Source organism: Salvia hispanica, chromosome 6 (assembly GCF_023119035.1).
Source record: "Salvia hispanica cultivar TCC Black 2014 chromosome 6, UniMelb_Shisp_WGS_1.0, whole genome shotgun sequence".
Classification (NCBI taxonomy): Eukaryota; Viridiplantae; Streptophyta; class Magnoliopsida; order Lamiales; family Lamiaceae; genus Salvia; species Salvia hispanica.
The window spans coordinates 20,539,778-20,563,687 of NC_062970.1; the positions used below are offsets into that span (position 1 = coordinate 20,539,778).

The 23,910-nt window shown below is 40.2% G+C and overlaps 1 pseudogene; it reads right to left on the minus strand.

Moving 5' to 3' along the window:
* Nucleotides 1–23,910, minus strand: part of LOC125194894 — an 86,987-nt pseudogene that overhangs the window by 45,122 nt on the left and 17,955 nt on the right.

A 23,910-nucleotide genomic window follows, 5' to 3' on the forward strand; every position in this document is an offset into this window, starting at 1 on the left:
CCGCCGCGGCCATTGGCATGAAACAATGTCCATCCGGGGCTAGCAATTCAACTGTTCCACTGTCATAGATTTTCTTGATCATGTAAGGCCCAGTCCATTTAGACTTCAACTTCCCGAGGAACAGAGAAAGTCTCGAATTGTGCAACAAAACTACATCCCCCAAAGTGAGCTCTCGTGGACTGATCATCCTATCATGGTAAGCCTTCATTCGTTCCTTGTGTGTGGATGAGCTGTCATAGGATTCCATTCGAAATTCATCCATTTCATTGAGAAAAAGACGCTTCTCATCACCGGCCTTTTGAAAATCTTGGTTAGCTTCTTGATCACCGTCTCAAGAGGCAAATGAATGATTTTCCAAACACAAGTTGATAAGGAGACATACCTATAAGACCTTTGTAGGCGGTGCGGTACGCCCACAATGCATCATCTAACCGAAGGGCCCAATCTTTTCTGTTCACACTCGTTGTCTTTTGACGAACTGACTTGATCTCTTTGTTTGCTAGCTCAGTTTGCCCATTTGCTTGAGGATGGTAGCGCGAGGTGACCCTATGCTTGACTCCGTACTTGTCCAACACGTTGTCTAACCATCTATTGTTGAAGTGAGATCCTCCATAACTAATGAGAGCACGGGGTGTTCCTAACCTACAAAAAATGTTTTTTCTAACAAAAGCAGTGACAACTTTATAATCGTTAGTCCTGGTTGGAATTGCTCCCACCCATCTAGATACCTATTCAACTGCAAGTAAGATATATTGGTACTCTCCTGATTTTGGGAATGTTCCCATAAAGTCTATCCCCCATACATCAAACAGTTCTACCTCAATGATGGTGTTCATAGGCATTTCCTTCTTCTTAGATATTCATCCCTTGCGTTGGCATTCATTGCATTGAAGAACAAAGCTGGCACAGTCATGGAAGATGGTAGGCCAATAGAAACCGCTTTGCAAGATCTCAATCGTGGTTCTTTGCACACCAAAGTGTCCTCAAGTTGGTGACGAATGACACCTCTCAACTATGGCCACCCAATCCTCTTGAGGTAGCAAAATTCATCGGATGAGTCTAGGCTTTGCATCCTACTTTGCAAACAAGTGCCTAATAGCTGGATGGTCAGTGTAAATAATAGTTTTGGTTCCAACAAGATAAGCTCTAAATATATCAAAAGAATATACTATATCAAGCATCTCCCTTTCAGTAGTCGTATAATTAGCTTAAGCAGAGTCTAAAGTTCTACTAGAATAATATGACTCTAAAAATTTTGTCCCTCTTCTGCCCCAAAGCTGAGCCAACTGCAATGTCACTTGCGTCGCACATAATTTCGAATGGTTGACTCCAATCTGGGGTGATGAGAATGGGAGCGCTTACTAAAGCTTTCTTCAAGTTCTCAAAAGTCTACAAGCAATCAGAACTAAAATTAAATTTCACATTGGATGAATCTTAGAGATCTTAGAGAAATCCTTGATGAATCTCCGGTAGAATCCTGCGTGCCCTAGAAAACTTCTTCCTGCCTTCTCATTGGATGGAGGTGGGAGTTTTTCAATGGCTGCAATCTTTGCCCTGTCAACTTCTATCCCTGCAGAAGATACTTTATGCCCTAGAACTATACCTTCTTTCACCATAAAGTGACAATTTTCCCAATTGAGAACGATGTTAGTTTCTACACATCTTTGCAAAACTTTAGCTAGATTTTTAAGACAATGATCATAAGATATGTCAAACACAGAAAAATCATCCATAAGACCTCCATCCCTTTTTCAATCAAATACTGAAATATAGCCATCATATATCTTTGAAAAGTAACATGAGCATTACATAAGACAAAAGACATCTTCCTATAGGCATAAATACCATAAGGACAAATAAAAGCAGACTTATGTTGATCTTCGGGAGCAATTGCAATTTGATTATAACAAGAATAACCATCAAGGAAGCAGTAGTAATCATATCCCCTAGTCTATCAAGCATTTGATCAATGAAAGGTAAATGGAAGTGATCTTTCCTAGTGGCTGCATTTAACATCCTATAATCAATGCAAACTCTCCAACGTGCGGCTACTCTAGTGGCTATCATCTCTCCATCTTGACCGGGCACTACAATCATCACCCCTTTCTTAGCTACTACTTGTGTAGGACTTACCCATGAGCTTTATGCCCTTCCTCAAGTAGAATTCTATGCATGCATGTGGTTGGGATAATCCCTTTCAAGTCACTAATGGACCATCCTATTGCAGACCTATACTTATTTAGCACACACAACAACTTTTCACACTCTTTTTTACTCAAAGCAGCAGATACAACAACTGGAAAGGTGTTATCTGGCCCTAGAAATGCGTACCTGAGATGCTCGGGGAGTGGTTTCAACTCTACCTTAGGTGGTCCTCGTGGCTTCCCCAACACCTTCTTTCGCTCCTCTTCCTCTTCGGGAGTACGCAGTGGTAAGAATGCATTCCCTTTTTTAGGGATTCTTTCCGGTAGCAATTCAAGTTCTGCAACCATAGCACAGACATTAGCATCACAAGTAGATAAGTCAACATTAGGTGTGAAAGAATTGATGAGACAAGATGCGAGGGGATCCTGAGTTTGGTGAAAAGTGACTTCCACTTCCCCCACACAGTCTGGGACGACTTGGATGACACTATATTCTTGATACCCTTCTTTTTCCATGAAATTTTAGGGCGTCGTAGATGTTGAAGGTGATGCTCTCATTATGTAGTTTCAATGTTAACTCCCCCTTCTATACATCTATCATGGCTCCTCCGGTAGCTAAAAATGGCCTTCCAAGAATCAACGACACATTCTTGTCTTCCTGCATGTCTAACACAACAAAATCAGCTCGAAAAATAAATTCTCCAACTCTTACCAGAACATCTTCCACTATTCCCATTGGTGCTGTCGTGCTCCGATCCGCCATTTGCAAGGTAATTGAGGTGGGACAGATGTTGTCAACATTGAGTTTCCTGTAAAAAGACAAAGGTATCGAATTAATGCTAGATTCAAGATCACACAATACTCTACCCTCTACATTATTCCCTAAAACACAAGATAAAGTAAAACTCCCTGGATCTTTATGTTTCTTGGGTAATCCTTTCTGAATGATAGCACTGCAGTTTTCAGTTAAGCCCACTGTCTCATACTTTCCCCACTTCCTCTTCTTAGCGACAACATCTTTCAAGAACTTGGCGTAGTTGGGCATTTGTTGCAGAGCCTCCACCAGTGGGATAATGATGTGGACTTTGAGGATATGGAATGGCGACACTAGGCATCAAGCTTCTTACTTTTCAACCTTTGAGGATATGGAATGGCGACACTGCCGTGTAGCTGATCGTCTGGCTGCTGCCTCTTGTCCGGCGGACCGCCGCGCTGAGGTGTGGCGACCGCCGGCGGCTTCGTTAGTGACTGTTCCAGAATCGAGCTCAACTGGTTGTGAGTTAACTGGCGGACCACCGTGGGGTTTTGCAGCGGACCGCCACACGTCATCGGCAACTTCTTTCCTACTTCCGGGGATTGGTACGTGGTCCCACTGCGTAGCTGCACAGCATGACACTTTCCCTTTGGATTGATTTCTGGCAAAGCATCCCCGTGGTGTGCTTGCTCCCTATAGCTGTAGCTAGAATACCAATATTGAATTCCAGCATCCCTACTTGAGTGACAAGGTTTGCCAATCCTCTCTCCAAGATGTTTGTACTCCTTTCCACGTTATCCAACCACCGATTTATCACCTTTCTGTGTTCAAGAACTTCAGCAATGTAGATTTCTAACAGTTCTTCCCAATCAGAGTGGGGTTGATCCTCCATACCAGCACATATTTAAGAATAATCATCAGAATAGTACTCTTGTGCATCGTAGGAGTAATCAGAGCTATCTGGGTTATAGTATGATCCCCCATGGTCGGGGCTATAGCACTCTTCGTAGTATCCCTCTTGTTGCTCGTCATAGTAACCGTATGGATTCTCCATGCCTGTGGGGAAATCCATTAAAACAAAAAGAAACTAAAAATAAAAATAAAAATAAAAATAAAATGAGAGCAATATTTTTAGCACTAAATAAACCTGCAAGTATACATAGTATATATAGTATAGCTAAAGATCAGTACCGGATATCGAACACGGGGAAAACAAACACAGACTGTCTATCTGTGATTTTTGGGAAATTTTGAAAACAGAAAACAAAAGAAAGCAATAAACGACTAGATGCAAATAAATCACGGAGATGAAAGTATAGAGATAAGGGGAATTCCAGGGATGTGTGTTCACAATTATGATTATACATATTCCAAACTACAATAGCCTAACACAGTTATTACTTTGATAGAACGAGTCACCTAGCCAATGCTCATGCGATACAAACGTTGATTACAATATTAGGGTTGTCATTCCTAACATGTAACTCCAAAAAGCTCCTAAGACCATTGAAAAGTCCTCACTCTCAATTAACAATGTCGTTTTAAGGGAAGCTAACTGTAGCGTCTACTAAGTGGACATAACTCACAAGAACTCTCTCACAGTTATGAAACAAGTTATATTAAATCATACATAATTGTGTCACTCAATCATGCAACATCGATATTAACTTAGGGAAGAAACAAAGTAAAAGCAAAACGGATAATAAATAGAAAACTGGAATTGTCTAACCAAAGTCGCTACCAACACATCCCTTGAATCCTATGTGTTTAGTTACATATAATGGAATAAGCTAAACACATAGATTGAGGGAAGACAATTTGAACATAAAACTAAAGCAAATAAAACCCACATGTTGAATCCTTGTCGTTCTGGATGTTCTTGAAATCCTTCTTCAACTACTTGGACAATGACGTACTCTAGTTTTTGATCTCTGGGAATTATTTTGCAAAAATAAGCTCTAATTTGATGAAGCTTGAGGTCATATATATAGGGGAGAGTCAATCCTCATTGTAGAAGGAAAATGTCTTTAAAATATGGTAAATCTTGGAGTAGATATAGGGCAATTCAGATTCGCCGCCTTTCTCCGACGGGCCCCCGCACATTCTGTGGCGGTCGCCGGGTTGCAGTCCAGAGTCTCTATTCTTCGGCGGCGGGCCGCCGCATGATCTACAGCGGTCACCGGGCGAGACTCGTTTCCAAGCGTGGATTTTCCAAGGCGGGCCGCTACAGATCACTGACCGCCGGGCGCCAGTGATCGCCGTAGACTTTGCGGTGGTCGCTGGTCGCCGTCTGAACTCCAGATTTCCAGACTTTGCGTTTTGATTCCTTTTTTCAGCTCAATTATGCACATTTCTCACAAAACACGTCAAAATACCAAAATGTATAAAATATGCAATTATTGGACATGTAGAGTGACTTTGACATTAAAAACGAACCAAATAATGGCCTTAAAATATTGCAAAGTCCGAGCGTATCACCTTATCAAACCGCTCACACTTAAACCATAGTTGTCCTCAAGTATGAAAGATAAAATAAAGAAATAAGGCAAATTTTGGTCATGGTTATCATTTTTATTAAACACACGAAAACATAAAAAGTCCTAAACCTAGACACAAAAAGACTTAAACACATAGACACACATAAAAGAAATCAAACACAGAAAAACACATATGTATAAACTGGTTTAATATTTTAACAGTCATCCCCACAAGCTTAAGGTCTCTCCAATTGTCTACAGTCTCAGATTCCTCCCCTTCCCTTCATCTACCTAGTCAGTTTGTCAGTTTGTCTAGATGGCCTCAATTTCCAAAACTATTGGGTCTGAGAGACTTAAACTACTTTACTCTACCAACTGGGTCTAAGAAATGAGAACGTACGACACATGCATGACTTTGAGAATCAAAATATTTTAAAGTTCTAAGACAATTGGAGTTAACTTAACTTGATGGACTTTACTAATTTGGACAAACAAAGACAAAGCAAACAGTGGGGACAAGTTTCCTTAAACTACCAGGGTCTGGAAAAGCAAGCAGAAAAGTAAAAAGACATGCAGAAAGTATTGACAGGGTCTGGAGAACATGCAGAAAAGCAAGGTACATGCAGAAAGTACTGACAAAAGCAGATCTGGTTCTAACCATCAACAAACTTCATCTTCTTCGGGAATCAAACGAGAATAGCAGATAAAATAGAGCATTAAACACCATGAAAACTGAGCAACCTTCAGATCTAAGCTTAAAACGAGAAATTAAAGCCTAAACTAACAGATCTACGCTACTGGACCTAGAGGATGTAGAAACAGAAAATAAATAGCCATAATCATGCAAAACGTAAACAACAAACACCAGATCTACGAAACTCCAACTCAAATCCACCACGATTCAGCATATCTAAACATCTGCATACGTAAATCCACAACCTCCAACAACAAACCAACAGATCTCAGCTCCAAACATCCTACAATCAACAATTACGAAAGCTAAAAAGCAAGAAATAAGCGTCAACTCAACGAGATCCAATAAAAACCAACATAAAAAAAACTTCCATAATAAAGAGAAATAGTTCAGATCCAGGAAATCCAAGTCAGAAACCAAAGTACGAAACTAAAACAACGAGTACTTGAAACGAAAGCAAACTAAACAAAGCAAGATAAATATTGTTTCTTTGCCTTCACAAGGCGGTGTTACACGACAGAAAAATGATGAGAACCACTACGGCGGCCTGAAATCACCCCATCTCCAAGTGCGCAGCAAGTGAAACGAGTTTGAAGTGTGAAAAACAGGGAGCTAAGTATGATGTGTTGAAGCTGATCGAGAGATGATATATCCAGTTGTCTATGTAAAAGATGATAAGTGCCGCCTTCTTCCTTAATGTTGATCTCTTTATATAGGAGAGGCTCTGATCCCTAGGGCATCCTTTTGGTGATTTGACGCTTGTGCCCTTGATTAAGACGCTCTAAAATATCTGCTCTCTACTTCTTTCCGCTCCTGTCGCCAACTTCTAATTCTCCCAGGTCCGAACGATGACATGTGATTTTCGCTCAATTTCATCTCTTTTGCATCTGCCAGGTCAGGTAACAACAACTCCTAGGTCCGGCAGATTTACTACGCACCTGAACTCAGAAACACAGATTAGCGCCCCAAATGCACATAATTTTAACCCAAAACCAATGCATGGAAAGAGCCTTATCAGGGGCCTAAGTTCATAGCGTATATGTAAAACAATAATGCAAAGGACATGTGAACTTAGGGTCAAAAGTCGGAACAACCTCCCTATTTACAATGTTGTATTACCAAAATTGAAGCTGCTCCTTGGCCATTTTGGCCCTTATTTCCTTACTGTCATCTACTGGGTCAGGTAACAATTTTTTTCCTACCCACCTTTTCTGACTTTCCTTTTTCTATTTTTTTCTGGGTTAGGCTATACACTTCCTTGCCCGTTTTCTAAACATATATATTTTTTTTTTCTCTTTTTTTTTACCGGGTCAGATTACAATATTTCCTGCCCGTTATCTTTCCCCTATTCTTTTCCTGGGCTAAGTTATAATTTCTTTTCTTTTTCTTCATGTCCATTTTCTAACTAACATTTCTATGGGGTCAAGTTAAAGAATCTCCTATTCTATCAACCTATTTTCTACCCCAATTGGTGTGTTGCCCCAACTCCGCCCCCTTGTTCACATGAAATGAAGGCTGAGGTGACAAAAGAAGGAACAACTTTCATTAGGCTCAACTTGGTCAACTACTGGGTGTCCTTACAATGATGCGGGTCTATCAGATTCGAAAGAATTTAAGCTCATTCGTTTCGCCTATTGCCTTTAGTCCTTACTCCCTATGTCATTTTCACCTAAGCATCAAGTGGCAGGTCTCTCCCTCTATTTAATCAGTAGAAAGTGTTCTACTTTTAAGCTTTTAACTCGCTTTTTAGAGGGCTTCACAACTAGTTCGAACTAAGGCCTTTCTATCTTCCTTACTTCGTCCAAATAAATTTCGATTAATTAAGGAAAGAGGTTTCAAAATTGACATGCATCGTCTCTTTGATCGCACTTACTAAGGAAATCTTGCTTTTATTTTTTACCAGTTTATACTTAACACAGAATCCTAAAAAAAAGAGATCTAAAACAACACTGTCACGACCGCCCTGCTGGGGTTTGGTGCCCCTTGCACAACGGAAGACTTGTACAAAACAAATAAATCAGATACAGATCTATTTGGCCGATTATGCGATTAATCAATTCACATGTTAAACAGATAATTGCATGCTAGAATGCAAATAATTCATGCTTAGAAAATATAAATCCTAACCATGATTTCTACGGTTTAGAGTTACCGATTTGATTCTCCAAAGAATCGCGATTGCTCGCGCCTTCTCCACGATGATCTTCAATACTAGACCACGGATCTTCTGACTGGTTCCCGAACTGTATCTCAATATCAGGGTGGGCTGATCTTATCAAAATACTAGGACTCGAATAAAGAAGACAGAAAAATCTCACGGAGGAGAGCTGAGAGAATTTTCGATCTCCTCTAAAACAGAGGGGGGCGAAAATTTCTAAAACTAATTAATTGTGTTTCTGTCTCTCCTTTATTCTCCTATTTATATTAAGTTCATATTGGGCCCAGTCAGGGATCTATGGAAGGTTTTGGATATGGGCTCCCCCAATTAGCTTTTTTACTAATTAAATTGAACCCACAATTTAATACAAGCTTATATTGGAATATTACGAGCAGCCACTACGGAAGAAGTAATCCGGGTTTCCATTTTTTACATTATTTATTTCGCGCTTAAGATATAAATGTCCATTAATTAATTAATGTCTGCTATGGACATAATTAATTAACATCTTATTAATTCCAAGAGTGGACTTAGCAAGAAACACTTAATTATTATTCATAGAGCGATAAAACTCCAACTGGCCAGTTTTACGAATAATAAAACCTTGTTCAAGCTCCTCTTAAGGACATTATCAAACAAGACTCACCTCGCGCACGATTCAACATAATAGCAATCCTAGCACCGCTAGATATTAATCACCACTACCTAATATATCAGGATTATTGGGTGGCGAAAAACCCGCACCATTTGATATGTCAAAGTAGTGCATAATCAATACGGTATGCTCAATGCTAATGTATGTAGATTAAGAAATAGTTATTTATCAAGACCTAGTCTTTCAGTAGATAGCATAAAGACACGTCTTGTTGTTAGATCCATTCAGTGCTATACCACACCAACGTCATCTTATTTCAGTAAAGGCTTAGAAATAATCGGACTGACATTGCAACCTTTCACGATAGGTAGTCTAAGCCTATCTGGGTTGTGAAATTCTTCTTTGCCTTTTGCAAAGCATTGCATAGAACCGACCTGTGTTACCTTAAAGTGGACGACGCCCACAACCGGTCTACTAAGCAAAAGACTTAGACTTTGTTTGCTTCTTATACATTTAAATGTTTATAAAACATCTTATAAATGTACAAGCAAACACAATGTAATAATATACTGATTCTATTCGTGCGAAACTGCTCGAATAATATTGAATCGGGTTAAAAGTGGATTATAGAGTTTTACGTATACAAGCAAGATTCTATTCGAGAGAAACTTGCTCGAAACATGGTTTTCAGTATACCAAACCTAACATGCCCTTCTAGGGCTAATAAATTCGAACGATCGCGACTTAAAGGATCTTAAAGAGACGAAGAAAAAGACTAGGGTTTAATCAAAAAATTTGACCATCAATAAATGTGATAAATAACAAAGCCATAATTTAGTATTTTCCAACAAGAAAGCCTTAAATTCAAATAAAAACTCTAGAAAGATTCAAATTCAATAATAGTGCAAGATAAGAACTATAGACTCTAGCGGAAACGTTCAAGAGGAGTGACGTCATGTATGGAGACACGACAACACCAAAAATCTAACTATCATCAAAAGATTTCATAATTCATCTAAATAACCAGTGGACTCATGCCAAAACATTTTATTAATTATGCCACCCTTACCATAGTGAACTCGAGTTTTTGCAGTTATCAAAGGAAATATCATCGAGTATCACAAAAATAATTTCATAGACTGACCAGTCAAACAAACTCCCCACTTTCTCAACAATCCATCAATCACAACATTTCCATAGTGCGACGAAAGTGTGGCAACACTTTTCGCCCACGGGACCGGCCGACTAGCAAGGACGGCTCCCGATCCCACCGTGTACACTAGCCTGGTAGGGTTTGCGGCCCTACTCAGACCCGAATTCGTTTATACATATCCATAGCCCTATAGCCCAATGGAGCGAACTCTCAAACTAGACATCAGGCGCACAACATCATCAAAACAATCACAGGCATAGCATAACAGTTTAAACCACACTTATAACACCATAATCAATATTTTTTTGGAAATAAGGAGTTTAGTGAGTAAAGCCCACCTTAACTGCTTAGATCTCAAGTATGTTCTTTCCTTTGTTATTTTGCTTCGCAACCAAGATTTCACCTTTTGATCACATATGCACATATCATGTATTAGTTTCAATTATCAACTCCTAAATCATGCATGTCCCAACGCTTCCCCTTTTTCCCATCGATCCGGTTTATATTATCATTCCAAACCAAGACACGCTCATCATATAAATTTATACACTCAACAATCTTAGATCTATCATCAACTTATGTCACACATGAGCGTTATTCACACGTCACATACACACACGCATGCACACACGCACACACACGCACATGCACTTTCTATATACCAATTATCCCACTTTCACTCAATCCAGATGCATGAGGATCCAAGAACACCGATTAATCGGTTAGATAAGAAAATATGGATCAAGATACCTTTTCTTGAGAAAAACAATCGGTAGAAACAAAGTATGGTCTTGATTCTTCAACAATCCTTGAGGCTTCAATTTGAATTCTTCTCAAAGATGAAGAATTATTGGAGAAAACTAGAAGAAAAATTGAGGGAGAGAAAAAGATAGGAGGCGTGATTTTTGAGGCTAGGAATAGAGTTTTTTTTTCTCTCTCATTTATGGAGTTCAATAATTAAATCCTAAGTAAATAAACAGAAGATTTGGGAAGATTTGTTTCTCCACAATTAAATAAAATAAATATTGTGAAGTAGAGAGAAAGAAAAAAGTGGCATGAAATAGGGAAAAAAGATAAGGAATTTTCGAGTTCTAGGCTATTTAATTAGCCTAGGATTTAATTTGGTATTTTCACGGAGTAGAATAAAATATCACGGAGCAAAATAAATAAAAGAAAATCTCCCATGTAGAAAGAAAAAGTGGCGTGAATTATGGGGAGAAATAAAGAGTAGGCGATTTTTGCCTATAATTTATGTGTAGGATTTATTTAAATATTCACGGAGGAGAAAGATATCACGGAGCAGAATAAAAATAATAATTCCCTCAATAAAATAGGGAACTAGGCGTTTTCTTTATGCTTCTCCCACAAGGAATCTATTTGAAATATTATTTTAAATAGGATAAGGCCAGATCTCCTTAGAAATGGTAAGATTTGCTAGGATATTTATATTTATTCATGGAAGGAAGGAAATATGGAATCAATTAACCAATAATAATAATTCCTTCTTCCCAAAATTAGGATAAACATGGGTGTCGATTTTCTCATGGAGAAATAGAGAATAATTGGGTTTTGGATTTAATTTGGATAAATATCCCAAGAATTAAATTAAATCCAGAAAAAAAGGATTTCTCTCCAATAATATAAAGGGGTCGAAAATTCCATAAGAATGTGGTTATGGTATCTATGGAAATATTCTAAGAATTCTCGCTCACCCTTAAACAAATAATTCACCACATAATTTCACCTTTAATTCAAATATTCATAAGCCACGTCATATACTCAACGAGTTTGACTTTTCAACCCAAACCTCAACCCTAGACGCAACTTGGTCATAAGAACTCATGCAATAAATTCATTTATCATTTAATTCAGGTCTCCCACATCAACAATAGTATTAAAATATTTAATGCAAAATATTTTATGTCTCGAAAATTAGGTTTCAAAAAAGTGGAGTGTTACAAACATGAACTCCTAGACCTGGCAAAAATATATTCATGCTTGTCCCCAAGCAGTTGTCATGAAGTGGAACATGGCAGTTAGGTGAAACAAAACAAATGTTGGGCTAAGTGGGAGAAAAAACAACAAAACCAACTATAAACATAAATAAACTTCTCACACTTAGACCACACACTGGGCTAAGTGGGAGAAAAAACAATCACAGAAATATCTACAACAAAAACGAACTATGGCAAGGAAACTTCTCACACTTAGACCAAGCATTGGGCTAAGTGGGAGAAAACACACAACACAAACACATAACAAAACATGCTCAAAACAGGCTAACATGCTCAAAACAGAAAGCGTAAAAGAAAGAAAGCTAAAAGTAAAATTACTTGTCACACGAGGTTAATTCTGAGTCTGGCCCCCTCGGGAGCCAGACTTTGGTGGTACGTTGGGGCGGTTCGTCTTGACCTTCTTCCTAACCAGCGATGCCGGTTCCTCCTCCTCTATCACAGCTTGTTTCGTCACATGTTTCCTTACTGACAGGGTTGCCACAGGCTTAGGCACGGATGGGGGCCGCCGGAGAGATGAACTTCCTTGACCGGGCGGTTTGGTCACGCTGCTGGGTCGAGGGGGCAATTTCTGCAGGGTCTGGGGAAATTTTGTATTCAACCAGTCAGCTAGCCTCATCATAATTTGTACCGCCTCAGTAATCCGTTCATTTTGCTTGGCCACATACTCCTTCAGGCCAGTAATACTCCCTTTCAGCTCCTGAATCTCCATCCGGACTTCGCCTATATCCTGTCGGATCTCCTTCATCTCTCTCTTCAAGTCCTCTTTGTCCACATCAGCTGGCACTTTTACTCCATCCAACTCTTTCTTCACCGTAGCCTCTGCCTACCCGATCTCATAGAAGCAGGTTTCCTGTCCATCCATATAAAGGAGCACTTTGTTAAGAAGTACTCCACGCTGAATAGCTCTGGAGCTTCACACATGGGCACGAAAGGTGTAGCCTTGGCTATTTTCATCACTATGTTGCGCTGGATGCAGGCACCGAGGATGTGGCAGGTGTATAGGTGGCATGAAGGGTTGGGTGTCATCAGATGGCATGCTTGAGCCAACCAATAGCCCAGGTGGACTTTAATCTTCTTTGCCATACACCATGTGAAGTAGAGTTCCGGAGTAGTGAGGCCAGAGTTGGTTGTTCCCATGAGGTTGTATCCGATGGATACCTGTGCAACCCGGAGTAAACGATTGGTGATGTGGAAGCCTCTGGAAGCGCTTGTCTTGAAGAATCCACTTCTCTTGTGCGTGATCAGCTCCAAGCAGATTGTGTCTTAAATCAAAGAGTGTTCTTTGGCGCACTAATCATTCGCTCATTCCAGATTCATTCCTCATCCTCCTCATTGGTAAACAGCCCCATCCAAAGGGACAATTCTCTGATGCTCAACATGTAATCTTCATTAAACAGCATGAAGAATATGGAGTCTGCATCATGATCAACAGTGGCCTTGAATCGGAAAGTGGCAAAGAACTCCCTGGCTGCAGCAATAGGCACCTCCTTGGTGCTATGGTTCAGTAGCCATTCAAACCCTATGCCCCAAATGTAAGACAAGAACTCTTCCTCTGACTCTATATCCTGGAGTCACTCCGGGTCATAACGTTTCCCAGACTTTGCCATCTTTCTGCTTGCTCCCCTATCCTTGTAGGTCTGTGCCCTCTTCGGGTCATCAAACACCGCCATCGCCTCCAGTAGCTTCTTGGTTATCCATACCTCGGTCCTCTCGTAGTTGGGTTCCTCTTGCTGCTCATCCTCCTCGTATTCCTATGTCTCACTATTTCTGCTTGTACCTTCCAATCCCTAAGCGAAGGGTACTTTGATGGCATCCAACATCAGTTTCTCCGTAGGTTCGGTGGCAGTAGTTTTTTTAGGCTTCTTGGGCAGGATTTGAACATTCTTGTTTCCCTTTGCGCTTTCGCTCTGCGGCTAAGCGCCTCTCCTGTGCCTCAGTGAGCTCGGGGACATCTTCTCTTGCCCCTTGGGGACCGAAATTCAACCTCCTAGGCTAGGTGGTGTCATCCACCTCGTCCAGCTTACTGCGCTGCCTAGTTCTCCGCCTGGCTACCCATCCCCTCACCGGGGTATCCTCATTCGATGGTTCGTCAACCAGATCGATAATCCTTACCCTTAATAACGTCATCCTCCTCAGCAATATCTGTATCACCACCGACATTCTCCTCGGCTATGACATCCTCCCCCACATCCTGTTCTGCCCTACCTCCTTTCCCTGCTCTCTCCACCTCTTCCATGACCTCTTCCACCGTGTATTCGACTTCCTCTGCATGTGGCGGATTTGTAATGGTGGTTGAAGTAGAGGGCACGTTTTCTTCACGCGTGGTCGCAGGTAGTGGTTTTCTGGCCTGAGGCTGGGTGGCAGATGATATTTCTCGGGCGATGATCGTCTCTTGCAGGGTAGACAGTCGGGGTGGAATACATAGTGGAGCAAGTCACGATGCCTCTTCCTTAAGGTTGATCTCTTTATATAGGAGAGGCTCTAATCCCTAGGACATCCTTTTGGTGATTTGACGCTTGTTCCCTTGATTAAGACGCTCTAAAATATCTTCTCTCTGCTTCTTTCCGCTCCTGTCGCCAACTTCTAATTCTCCCAGGTCCGAACGATGACATCTGATTTTTGCTTCAATTTCATCTTTTTTGCATCTGCCAGTTCAGGTAACAACAACTCCTTGATCCGGCAGATTTACTACGCACCTGAACTCAGAAACAAAGATTAGCGCCCCAAATGCATAGAATTTTAACCCAAAACCAATGCATGAAACGAGCCTTATCAAACTGCTCACACTGAAACCATACTTGTCCTCAAGTATAAAGACAAGAAAAAGAAATAAGGCAAGTTTCAATGCATGGTTTCCCCTTAACTGACTCTACTAAAAGGAAAAAGACTCAACTTACTAGACCTAGACGCTAAAGGACTTAGACAAACAAAACAGACACATACACACATACGAAAACACATTAACACATAAATGCATAAACTGGTTCATTTTCTAGCAGCCATCCCCACAAGATTAAGGTCAATCCAAGAACCTACAATCTCCGAATCTTCCCCTTCCCTTCGTCTATCTAATCAGCTTGTCAGTTTGTCAAGATAGCCTCTAACTTTACTAATTGTTGGATTCGCTCTACCACTCATCCCTCACAGGGATGTTAGGATCGTTCGCTCTTATATTGCCATACCATTGATGCCTCGGGTCAGAGAGTTTCCCTGACTTTACTCTTATTTTTTCCCTTCCACTCTAGACTTCGTCCAACTTATACCTCCTTTTCCCTGGATTTCGTCCAGCTTATACCTCCAGTACCCTTCCCCTAGGCCCGAGAGATTATTTCTATCACCAAAATTTTTCTCCTTCTGAGTTCTCTGCCTAAGCATCAAGTGGCAACCCTCTCATTTTGTGTTAGTATAAAGTGTTTAAGGCTTATAACTCACTTTTATGGAAGGCTTCAAAACTAGATCGGTTGAGGCATATTCTATCGTCCTTACTTCGTCCAAACCGATTTGATATATTAAGGAAAAGGGAATCAAAGTTGACATGCATTCCCTCTTTAATTACTCTCACTAAGGGGCTTTTGCTTTCTATTTACCAGTTATGCCTAAACACAGAATTAACTACTTAGCAAATTACTACTAACTCCTAGACCTAGCTAACTGACACACATGCTTGACACTAACTTGCACTAACTCCCTCCCCCTTCCCACTTCACCATGTTTGTCCCCAAGCAGTGTTGGTGAAGTGGAAAACATGACTAAGTTAGTGCAGCAACCAACAGACTCACAAAACATATATTTACAAACACAAACTTCTCCCACTTAGACCGAGCATCGGGCTAAGTGGGAGAAGATACACAAATTAACAGATACCAAAGCATGCTATATCAACACAAACTTCTCACACTTAGACCGAGCATCGGGCATAAAAAAAGACATAAAAAAAAATAGAAACTTAAAATTACTTGGTTTATGGGGGGAGGGAGGGGTTAATTCTGGCTCTGGTCCCCCGTGGGACCAGACTTCTTGGACACCGTCTTCACTTTCTTTTGGCTCGGTTTGGGTTCATCATCCTTCTTGGCCTTCTGTCCCCCTGGCCTAGGGGTATTGTTCTTCACTGGTAGACTGGCCTTCCTCTTCCTGGATGTTGGCTGCTCTAAGGTGACTCCTGGGGTGTGTTGCCTAGACTCTGTGGGCAACTTCGGAGGCATGCGCTGGTGTTGGACTCAGAGGATCTTCTGGTCTACCACAATGACCATTCTCATCATTGTCTCCACAGCCTGGGTCATCTTCTCAGCTTGCGCGGCCATCATCTCCCTCTGAGTTACCGCCTCCTCGTGCAGCTTCAGCAAGATCTCCTGTTGCTGCACCGTATTTGCGCCCAGCCTCAACATCGTCTCTTCCATCCTGGTCTGCCATCCTTCATTGGCCACTCTTTCGCTGCCATCTTCTTCTACCTTCTCGGTTTTTATCTTGTTCTATCGAATCTCCCCACTTTGTAGAATTTGAGTACATCATCTTTAATTATCGTCAGCCCTTTGTTGAAAAAGAACGCGAGATCGAAGTACCCTGGGGCGCTGCACATTGTCAGGTTTTTGACCGAGTCGGCTATCTTCATTGACACGTTCCTCTAGAGGAAGGCTCCTAGCAAGTTGCAAGTGTAGAGATGGCGGTCGGAATGGGTTCTAACTCTTTGACATGCATAGGCAGTCCAATACCCGAGGTGGACCTTCACGTTGTTCAGCATACACCACATAAAGTATAGTTCTGGAGTAGTGAGGGTTGCACCTACTTGACCCAGGAGATTGTACCCAATGTACACTTGTTCCAGGCGGAGCACTGGATCAGTGATGTGTACTCCCTTCGATGAGCTTGTCTTGAATTTGGCCACCTTCTTGTGGGCAATCATCCTCCAGGCCTCCTCTGTTGGGGATAATCGCAGCGGAAATTGCAAAACAAATAAATCCACATAAGAATCTATTTAGGTGATTATGTGGGTCGATTCAATTTCATGCTTGAACATGTAGAAACATATAATTGCGCAATTAATCACATAATTTAAATTAAATTATGTTATTGAATACTTACAACAATGATTCTCCAAAGAATCGAAGTGGCTTGCTACTTCTCCACGTGTAGATCTTGAAGCTTGATTATGAATGCAAGACCAAAGATCTTCTAACCTATGACCCTTAACTCTATAGATCTAAATTCCTTGTGGGAGGAATCTCTTAGAAATTATAAGAATCTTGAAGGAGAAGACAAGAAAGCCAAGTGTGGAGGCTAGGGTTTGTGATAACATTTGTCTCATCTCCTTACATTCTTATTTATAGAGTTTATGATGAGCTAGGTTAGGGATCTATGGGGCTTGGATTGGGCCTCCCCCATTGGACCTTCTTTACTAATTAAATTATAACCCATAATTTAATATAAGGCCAATGGAATATTTCTTGTGCCACTATAGAAGAAATATTGACCGCCCATCCAATCCGTGATTACAAGCAATCCGGGTTAACCTCTTTAATATATTATTTCCCGTGTCTAAGACTTTCTATATCCATTAATTAATTTGTAGTCTGCTATAGACTTTAAATTAATCAATATCTTTATTTCCAAGAGTTTGTCTAGTACGAGATGTATATTAAAAATATACTTTTTCCTTTTCTATTTATTCTTGGATTAAATCCAAACCGGCCGGGTTTCCGAATAATAGAACTTCTCTCGAACACCTCTTGGGGATATAGTCAAACCACGCAGGCACACGATTCAATGTAATAATAAAACTGACACCATTCTAGTTATTAATTACTACTACCCAAGATATCAGGAATATTGGGTTACGAAAAACCCGCACCTATTGATAAGTCAAAGCAGCGTATGATTAAATAACGTGTGTCCTATATTATTACAAAGATTAGGAAATATTATATCTCCAAGACATCGTCTTACAGTAGATAGCAACAAAGACGTGTCTATACTTTAGATCCATTCAATGCTATACCACACCAGTGTCACTAGTCATTCTCAAGGTAAAGACGACTTTTCGGATGGACACTGCAACCTTTCACGATAGGTAGCCAAAGCCTATCTAGGTTGTGAAAAAGTTTTACTTCTACAAGGTACCGGTTGGGCCACCTACTGTGATGACCTGTTCCACGACCCAACCTTCAATGTAGAAGACTTAGACTGATTTTACTTTCCGGCGTTCTAATTATATAATTTAATATATAATTAAATACGGTCAATACCTATTAAAGTAAAATACACAGTGTGAAGAAAACATTTATTATTCTCATTAAATGAAGAGTGTTTACAATATACAAGCAATTTATCAAATTCAAAAATAAACTCGAAAAATGTTTTTTAGTATATATGTTCCAACAATCTCCCACTTATACTCAAAACATGCTTTCGAGTATACTACTGTCAATTTTCTTCAATTTCTCCCACTTATAGAGAAAGCAGGTCTGAGTCTTTAATGCATCTAACACCTATCCCTTCCATATGACGATCGAACGTCCCACCCGAGAGGGCTTTCGTGAAAGGATCAGCAAGGTTGTTTTCTGTTGCAATCTTGACTACTTGTATGTCACCTCTCTGTACAATCTCCCGAATGATATGATACTTCCTCTCAATGTGTTTGCTTGCCTTATGGGATCGTGGTTCCTTTGAGTTTGCAACAGCTCCAGAGTTATCACAATATACCGTGATGCTCTTGGGCAAACTCTGAATCACACCCAACTCCTTTAGGAAGTTCTTGAGCCATACAGCCTCTTTTGCAGCTTCAGAAGCAGCTACATACTCGGCTTCCATGGTCGAGTCCGCAATGCATTTCTGCTTTGCACTCTTCCATATAACGGCTCCACCTCCCAAGGTGAACACATAACCAGAAGTAGACTTCCTCGAATCACGATCAGATTGAAAATCTGAATCCGTGTACCCCATCGGACATAGATCAGATGCCTTGTAAACTAGAACATACTCTTTAGTCCTCTTCAGGTACTTGAGTATATTCTTTACTGCAGTCCAATGTCCTTGGCCAGGGTTCGACTGATACCTAGCCACCATGCCTACGGCAAAGCATATATCAGGTCGTGTACACAACATAGCATACATGAGACTTCCAACTGCCGAGGCATATGGAACCTTTTTCATGTCCTCTATCTCTGTATGTGTCGTAGGACACATCTCCTTTGATAGATGAATTCCATGTCTGAAAGGAACGAAACCCTTCTTGGAATTCTCCATGCTAAAACGTTGTAGTACAGTATCGATGTAGGATTCTTGAGACAAGCACAACATTCTTTTCTTGCGATCTCTGATCACTTTGATTCCTAGAATGTGTCCCGCATCTCCCAAGTCCTTCATCTCAAACTGGGTAGACAACCAGTTTCTTACGGACGACAACATCTTATTATTGTTTCCAATTAGTAAGATGTCATCCACGTAAAGTACCAAGAACACCACATTTGCACCTTCAACTTTCTTATATACGCAACTCTCTTCTGGGCACTGATCAAAACCAAATGATTTAACAGTTTTATCGAAGCACATGTTCCATGCTCTGGATGCTTGCTTGAGTCCATAAATGGATCTTTTAAGCTTCCACACCATGTGCTCCTTGCCCTTAATTTCATAGCCCTCGGGTTGTTTCATGTAAATGGTTTCCTCAAGACTGCCATGCAAGAAGGCGGTCTTGACATCCATTTGCCAAACTTCCCAGTCCATGTAGGCTGCGATGGATAGGAGAATCCGAATTGATTTAAGCATAGCGACGGGTGAGAAGGTCTCATCATAATCGATGCCTTCTCTCTGGGTATAACCCTTTGCCACTAATCTAGCTTTGAACAATTTAACTTTCCCATCCGGACCTCGTTTACGCTTGAATACCCACTTACTCCCAATGGCAATGCAGCCTTCGGGTAGATTTTCAAGGTCGTAAACGTCCTTATCCTCCATTGATTGTAATTCGGAATCCATTGCCTCAATCCAGTTGAGACTATCCAAATCATTTATTGCTTCTTTGTAGTTCCAGGGGTCAGGTTCCAGATGTCCGGAAGCTGAGTCTGAAGACTCTCCCAGACCAATCCACCCTCCTAGGGTACAATAAATGCGGCGAACTGCTACCCAACCGACTCCAAAGATGTAAATATAGACCAGGGTTACATTTAGAGAGAAATATCAGAGTAATTAATAGTAAAGACTTGACCTAGAAATTTTAAAGAAAGAATGTGTCATAAATGGTTCAAAGGTCTTAAATGTACGACATGGTATCCCAGACAAAATCACGAGATAATTACTAAGGCCTCAAAATGAAGAAAATAGTGCCATTCAATCGAACCAATATCAGAGTATCAAAAAAATTAGCGGAAAACGACCAAGAGAAAAGCATAGCTATGTATGGTGACACAACTACACTTAGAGTTCAACATATCCATATTCATTAAGTAAGCTGCTCAACACCCGCCACCGCTCGTCATCATTCAACCTGCACATAAGGAAAAACACATGCAGGGCTGAGTATTTTGAAATACTCAGTGAGCTCATTGCCAAAACATTTTATTTAATAAGTTATGCCACCCTTACCAAGTGAACTCGAGTTTTAAGCAGTTAAGAGAAATATCACGAGTATCACAAAAATATTTCCATAGACTGGCCAGTCAAAATATCTCCCCACTTTCTCATCAAATTCCACAATCACATATCACAATCTTTCCATGGTGCGACGAAAGCGTGGCCACGCTTTTCGCCCACGAGACCGGCCGACTAGCTAGGACGGCTCACGATCCCCTCGTGTACACAGCCTGGTAGGGTTTGCGGCCCATACTCAGACCCGAATTCGTATATCATATCCATAGCCCTATAGCCCAATGGAGCGAACTCACAAACTAGGCATCAGGCACACAATCTCACAATAAAACAAACATAGGCATGGCATAACAGTTAAACCACCCTTATAGCTCCGATAATTATCTTTGACAAAATAAAAGAGAGTTTTTGAGAGTAAAGCCCACCTTGACTGCTTAGATTTCAAGTAGTTTCGCTTTTTCCGTTATCTGGCTTCGCAACCGAGGTTTCACCTTTAAATTCACATAGGCACGTATTCACAAATTAGGTTCAATTATAAATTCTTAACTTATGCATGTCTCGTTACTTCTCTCTTTCCCAACGATTCACCTAACTCTTCATAACCTATAGATTTCAAGTCACACTCACCATGAATTACTAATTTCAAGTCATGCTTATCATACATATATTTCTTAGCGTCTCAACCCTAGATCTATCATCATATGTCATGCAAAAGTATTTAGCCATCAAGCACATACTACACAACACACACTTCAACACACACACACCACACGCATACACACACACACACACGGCACACACACACCTCACCCTCTCGGCACACACACACACACATGTTCCCATATCCCTTCTTATCCCTTTTTCTCTCAATTAATATGCATGAAGGTTCAAGAACACCGATTAAATCGGTTGGAAGAAAAAGAAAAGGAGAGGTATAAGAAGAACAACATAACTCTTAAACGAAAATACCTTTTTAGAGAAAATCAATCGGTAGAAACAAAGTATAGGCTTGGTTCTTCAATATCCACGGATTAAACTTCGATTTCTTCTCAAAAGATGAAGGATTTATGGAGTAAAGTGGAAGAAAATTGAGAGAGCATATGGGGGAGGGATTTTCGAAAACTATGGGGGCTAGGGTTGGGGTTGGTTCTTATTTATAGAGTCCAATGAGATCTTTAGGTAATAAGAATAGAATATTTGGTAAGATCTCATTCTCCATAAATTAAATAAAATGATATAATATTTGTGAAGTAGGGAAGAAGAATTAACAAAAATAGAAGATGGCAAATCCCCAATATTTTCGAAAATAATGCTTTCCATAAAGCCAAGATTTTGTTTTGGTATTTTCCCATATAGAATAAGATATTATGGAGCAAAATAAAAATAAGGAAAATCCTCCATGGAATAAGGTATGGGGCGATTTCTATGCCCTTTTAAATAAGGCATGGATTTTTGAATATTAATTAGAATAAAGTAAGGTAAGATATCTTGAAGTATGGAAAGATTTGGTAGGATAAATATATTCTAGGTATGGAAGGAAATCAAGTAAGGGATCAAATAAAATCAATTAAATTCATTCCTTCCCAACTATAGTGATTTTCGAAAATCACTATGAAATAAGGGGGCTCGATTTTTGTGTTTCTAAACAAGGAAATAATTGGCTCTTAGAACTTAATTTAAATAAATACCCCAAGGATTAAATTAAATCCGGAAAAATAGAAATCCTCCACAAAAGGGGCTAGGGTTCGAAATTCACAAGAATTAGGGTGACAAGTATTTATGGAAATTTTCTCTAACATTCTCACTCACCCTTAAACAATTAAATTGCCACATAAACAATAAATAAAACACATGCCACATCATCAAATCAACAAGTTTGACTTTTCAAACTTTCAACATAGACTCATCTCACGAAATTAAAGCATTCTCGATTCCACGTCAACAACAATTAATTCTAGGGCTCTAAGATTAGGGTTTTAAATTCCGGGGGGGTTTTTGATTCTTAATATACTCCTCTTCCAAGAACTTTGCATTTGTGCTTACAAATACTTTGTTGTCTTGAGGACTATAGAATTCATAGCCTTTTGTTCCTTTGGCATATCCCACAAACAAACATACCTCTGTGCGAGAGTCCAATTTACTTGGATCTTTAAGTAGCACATGCGCCGGACAACCCCATATCTTGAGATGTTCTAGGTTGGGCTTACGCCCAGTCCACAACTCATGAGGTGTTTTGGGCGCTGACTTTGTAGGTAAGTTATTGTGGGTATAACACGTTGTTTCTAGCGCAAACCCCCAAAGGAATTTTGGCAACTGAGCATAACACATCATTGATCGAACCATTTCAAGAAATGTTCGATTTCTCCTTTCCGCAACTCCATTTTGTTGAGGAGTGCCAGGTGCAGTCAGTTGGGATTCAATCCCAGCTTCCGCTAAGTAGCCCAAAAATTCATCACTAAGGTACTCGCCTCCTCGATCAGATCGTAAGGCTTTTATAGTCTTACTATGACGCGTTTCTGCAAATGCCTTGAATAGTTTGAATTTTTCAAAAGATTCTGATTTGCGTTGCATCAAATAGACTTGGGCTAGTCTTGAATAATCATCAATAAAGGTGATGAAATATACATAGCCTCCCCTAGTTTGAATTTGGAATGGACCACACACATCCGAGTGAATGAGATCTAGTACTTTCTTGGCTCTATTTCCTTTGATCTTAAAGGATCTTTTGGTCATCTTGCCTTCCAAGCAGGATTCGCAAGTTGGAAAAGGGTCTAAGCTTAGTCCCTCAATTGAGCCAAGGCTCGCCAACTTTTGGATCCTTCTCGGATTGGCATGCCCAAGCCTTAGATGCCATAAGTACATATCATTCATATCATGTGGTGAAGTCTTTCTCTTGCGAGAAACAGATATGTTATTCGACTCAACAACTTGATGCGTAGAGCGTATAGTATACAAGTTATTATCCATGATACCTTGACAGATAAAATAATCATCTCTCCTTATAATGCAAGCATCATTGAAAGAAATAGAATATCCGTCAAAAACCAGTTTAGAAACAGAAATCAAGTTCCTTCTAAACGAAGGTATCAATAAAACATTGTTTAATACCAAAACTCTACTACTAGAAAAGCGAATATAAACAGCTCCCACTGCAATCGCTCCCACTCTAGTAGCATCCCCCAGATGGACAATGATCTCCCCTTCACTTAGTTTCCTTGAATCCTGCAACAAAGCGGGATCGAAACATACATGATCAGTTGCTCCCGTATCTACTACCCATTGATGGGTAGAAACAGTTGCTAAGTAAGTTTCAAGAACATGAGCTTGGTGTTTACCTTGA